The sequence below is a fragment of the Salminus brasiliensis genome, chromosome 11, assembly GCF_030463535.1.
Source record: "Salminus brasiliensis chromosome 11, fSalBra1.hap2, whole genome shotgun sequence".
NCBI lineage: Eukaryota > Metazoa > Chordata > Actinopteri > Characiformes > Bryconidae > Salminus > Salminus brasiliensis.
The window spans coordinates 38,015,415-38,020,832 of record NC_132888.1 but is presented as its reverse complement, the minus strand read 5'-3'; the positions used below and the strand labels follow the sequence as shown (position 1 = coordinate 38,020,832).

Below are 5,418 nucleotides of genomic sequence, written 5' to 3'. Positions count from 1 at the left end.
TGTCTATGTTAGCACTGTCTATGTTAGCACTGTCTATGTTAGCACTGTTTGTATTAACATTGTCTGTGTTAGCACAGTCTGTATTAGCACTGTCTATATTAGCACTGTCTATATTAGCACTGTCTATATTAGCACTATCTATATTAGCACTCTTTGTATTAGCACTGTCTGTATTAGCACAGTCTGTATTAGCACTGTCTGTATTAGCACTGTCTGTATTAGCATTGTCTATGTTAGCACTGTCTATATTAGCACTGTCTATGTTAGCATTGTCTATGTTAGCACTGTCTATGTTAGCACTGTTTGTATTAACATTGTCTGTGTTAGCACAGTCTGTATTAGCACTGTCTATATTAGCACTGTCTATATTAGCACTATCTATATTAGCACTCTTTGTATTAGCACTGTCTGTATTAGCACAGTCTGTATTAGCACTGTCTGTATTAGCACAGTCTGTATTAGCACTGTCTATGTTAGCACTGTCTATATTAGCACTGTCTATATTAGCACTTTTTGTATTAGCACAGTCTGTATTAGCACTGTCTATATTAGCACTGTCTATATTAGCACTGTCTATATTAGCACTTTTTGTATTAGCACAGTCTGTATTAGCACTGTCTGTATTAGCACTGTCTATGTTAGCACTGTCTGTATTAGCACAGTCTGTATTAGCACTGTCTATATTAGCACTGTCTGTATTAGCACAGTCTGTATTAGCACTGTCTATGTTAGCACTGTCTATATTAGCACAGTCTGTATTAGCACTGTTTGTATTAGCACAGTCTGTATTAGCACTGTCTGTATTAGCACTGTCTATGTTAGCACTGTCTGTATTAGCACTGTCTGTATTAGCACAGTCTGTATTAGCACAGTCTGTATTAGCACTGTCTATGTTAGCACTGTCTGTATTAGCACAGTCTGTATTAGCACTGTCTGTATTAGCACTGTCTGTATTAGCACAGTCTGTATTAGCACTGTCTATGTTAGCACTGTCTATATTAGCACTGTCTATATTAGCACTTTTTGTATTAGCACAGTCTGTATTAGCACTGTCTATGTTAGCACTGTCTGTATTAGCACAGTCTGTATTAGCACAGTCTGTATTAGCACTGTCTATGTTAGCACTGTCTATATTAGCACTGTCTATATTAGCACTTTTTGTATTAGCACAGTCTGTATTAGCACTGTCTGTATTAGCACTGTCTGTATTAGCACAGTCTGTATTAGCACAGTCTGTATTAGCACTGTCTATGTTAGCACTGTCTATATTAGCACTGTCTATATTAGCACTTTTTGTATTAGCATTGTGTGTTTTAGCTCCAGTAAGCCTTATTTCCACACAAACGTAGATACAAGTGGACATCACATTAGCTAGAACATTACCAGTATCACCAGTATCCCCAGTGTAACCAGTATCACCAGTATCCCCAGTATCCCCAGTGTAACCAGTATCACCAGTATCCCCAGTATTCCCCAGTGTAACCAGTATCACCAGTGTGACCAGTATCACCAGTATCACCAGTATAACCAGTATAACCAGTATCACCAGTATAACCAGTATCCCCAGTGTAACCAGTATCACCAGTGTGACCAGTATCACCAGTATCACCAGTATAACCAGTATCACCAGTATAACCAGTATCCCCAGTGTAACCAGTATCCCCAGTGTAACCAGTATCACCAGTATCCCCAGTATCCCCAGTGTAACCAGTATCACCAGTGTGACCAGTATCACCAGTATCCCCAGTATCACCAGTATCCCCAGTGTAACCAGTATCACCAGTATCCCCAGTATTCCCAGTGTAACCAGTATCACCAGTGTGACCAGTATCACCAGTATCCCCAGTATCACCAGTATCCCCAGTATCCCCAGTGTAACCAGTATCCCCAGTATAACCAGTATCACCAGTATCCCCAGTATCCCCAGTATCACCAGTATAACCAGTATAACAGGCTACACCTGCTAAGTGCTGGGCTAGTGAGTTCGGCTGCATTGTGGGCCTCCAGCTTCTTCCAGCTTCAGCCTCTGGCTGATGAATGTGGATTATCACAGAAATATGAATAATTAATCATGAATAATTAATAAAAGTAAATAAATATTGATAATTGTATCATTTTAAATATCATTTTTTGAGGGACACCGAGGTCTGCAGGACTTTGAGGAGGCCTCCTCTGCTGGAAATGAAGAAGGGCTGAAGACTGAAGTGATTCCCTCTCTCTCTCTCTCTCTCTCTGTGACTGAAACCCGTTTGAAGTGGCGGTCCGTTGGCATGGCAACGGCGATGACTTTGTGTGATTGCCTGTTCCCACCGAAGAAGAGAAAGGAGGAGAGGGGCGAGGAAGAGGGGACGGCCTTGTTCGTGAGGGAAACGAACGCCGCTCTCCTGAACAAAGCTGCCTTTGAAATCGTCTGAAGGAGGAAACTCACCAAAGACGTCCAGCACCCCCCCCCTCCCCCCCTCCAAACACACACACACACACACACTTCAAACACAGGGGGATGTCGAGGTCTGGATCAGAACCGACTCCTTAAGCTCCTGTTCTAAAGGTTTGGGTGAGGTATGATGAAGTAGTGCCCCGAGGAGAATAGCGGCCATGAAGGCCCGTAACCGTAACCCACGCCCCTCCCTCTGAGGGCACAGATCTGTGATGTTGGCACATTGTGCTCAATAATTAAACGAGCAAGTCTAATATTTCTGTAGATTTTGGGGGGGGGGGGCTAATTAATCGAACCCGTCGTCTCAGAGCGGACGTTTACGGCCTTATGGATTCATAAAAATCCACGTTTCAAATCTGCAGGGCGGAAAACAAATCACAGTGATGGATGTTGGCCTGCATGCAGACTCAGCACTCGCACACGGTCTCCAGCCGCAGTGCGTCTCGGAGCTAGCGGGCTAATCTGGGGTCAGTGGTTCGAAATAGAGCAGCTCCAGAAGCAGCAGAAGGCCCACGATTATCCCCTTATAATGCTCTATAATGTTCATATGATCCACACGCTCATTCTGACAGACTGTAATACACTACAGGAAGCGTAGGGGGCGCTCTATAATGCTCTATAATGTTCATATGATCCACACGCTCATTCTGACAGACTGTAATACACTACAGGAAGCGTAGGGGGCGCTCTATAATGCTCTATAATGTTCATATGATCCACACGCTCATTCTGACAGACTGTAATACACTACAGGAAGCGTAGGGGGCGCTCTATAATGCTCTATAATGTTCATATGATCCACACGCTCATTCTGACAGACTGTAATACACTACAGGAAGCGTAGGGGGCGCTCTATAATGCTCTATAATGTTCATATGATCCACACGCTCATTCTGAGAGACTGTAATACACTACAGGAAGCGTAGGGGGCACTCTATAATGCTCTATAATGTTCATATGATCCACACGCTCATTCTGACAGACTGTAATACACTACAGGAAGCGTAGGGGGCGCTCTATAATGCTCTATAATGTTCGAATGATCCACACGCTCATTCTGACAGACTGTAATACACTACAGGAAGCGTAGGGGGCGCTCTATAATGCTCTATAATGTTCATATGATCCACACGCTCATTCTGACAGACTGTAATACACTACAGGAAGCGTAGGGGGCGCTCTATAATGTTCATATGATCCACACGCTCATTCTGACAGACTGTAATACACTACAGGAAGCGTAGGGGTGCTCTATAATGCTCTATAATGATCATATGATCCACACGCTCGTTCTGACAGACTGTAATACACTACAGGAAGCGTAGGGGGCGCTCTATAATGCTCTATAATGTTCGAATGATCCACACGCTCATTCTGACAGACTGTAATACACTACAGGAAGCGTAGGGGGCGCTCTATAATGCTCTATAATGTTCATATGATCCACACGCTCATTCTGACAGACTGTAATACACTACAGGAAGCGTAGGGGGCGCTCTATAATGCTTTATAATGTTCGAATGATCCACACGCTCATTCTATCATTCTATCAGTCTTGTATTTTAAAGAAGAAAAAGAAGAACAGAGTCTAACACTTCACTATAGGTCTTGTGCTCGGAGATGCTGGGGGTTCTAAGACGTTCCTCTGCAGTTTCCTCAGAAGCTCTTTCACCTGCTTTGGTTCTTCTACTCAAGCTTCTGCTGGGAAGGTACGAGTTTAAGACTTAACAGAATATGGAGGAGACGTCTCATCTCATTGTGCAGTGTCTTAACTCCCCCCACAGGGGCAGTGTTGGCCTACAGTTGGATGTATTTCATCCCTGTAACACTCATGAAGTCATAAACCAGTGTGTATAGTGTTTTAAACACGGGTATGATGGCCAACCAGCACTAGACCAGTATATGTTTTTTATACACTGGTATGCTGGTCAACTAGTACCAGACCAGTAGAACCCAGAATATGCTGTGTTTTGGATATGAGTATGATGGCCAACCAGTACCAGACCAGTACCAGACCAGTATAAACCAGTGCATGTTTTATTTTGTACACTCCTTTGTTAGTGAACCAGTACCAGCCCAGTATAAACCAGTATTTATTGTGTTATGAACACGGGTATACTGGTCAACCAGTACCAGACCAGTATAAACCAGTATTTATAGTGTTATGAACATGGGTATAATGGTCAACCAGTACCAGACCAGGACCAGCCCAGTATAAACCAGCATATGTAGTGTTATGAACACGGGTATACTGGTCAACCAGTACCAGACCAGTATAAACCAGTATTTATAGTGTTGTGAATATGGGTATGCTGGTCAACCAGTAAAAGACCAGTACCAGACCAGTATAAGTACCAGTAATAATTTTACAGAAGGACAGAAATCACCCCGGCGTTTGAGTACATCACTGAAATTTTTATTTACATATGAATTCTGGCCCATTTTTATTGGTCCATTCATCAAAAAAATAATCAGACAATGTAAAGCAGAGCTAAATGATGTAAATCTAAATTTAATATAATATTTCTATACTACTATAAAAAAAATAGTTACAATAGAAACAATATCCACATTCATATCAGAACATTATGACCACCTACCTAACAGTGGGAATAGCCACCCTCGGCTCGGGCGACACTAGCAAGACGTGGTGGTACGGACTGTATGAGGGTGATGGGAGGGGTTCGGTATGGAGGTCAGCTGCTCAGCACCACGGAGTCGTTGTCAGTGACCCATGAGGGTCTCAAAGTGCAGGAAGTCCATTCTCAGCACCCCTTCACTACGCCCGCTCCAGAACACCCCGCAAAGTCAGCGGTCTCCGAGATGCTAGCACCCTGTTCTCCTGGCCTTTTGGACCAGGATCAGTCAGGTCGTTGCCCATGACAACCACTCTGCTCTCTGCTACAACTGACTGGTGTGCTCGCCTGTTAATACAGGCAGCAGCGAACCCCGTCACACGGCATCAGTGACGTCCCGGCCCG

The 5,418-nt window shown here is 43.6% G+C and overlaps 1 protein-coding gene across 1 annotated transcript in view; it reads right to left on the bottom strand.

Moving 5' to 3' along the window:
- Positions 1-4,831: 4,831 nt before the first annotated feature.
- LOC140565063 (myelin protein zero-like protein 2) overlaps positions 4,832-5,418 on the bottom strand; it is a 13,798-nt gene continuing 13,211 nt past the window's right edge. Inside the window, 1 exon segment of the mRNA XM_072690819.1 lies at positions 4,832-5,418. This exon segment is cut by the window's right edge and continues 1,000 nt beyond it. The gene's annotated coding sequence lies outside the window, so the exon portion shown is untranslated.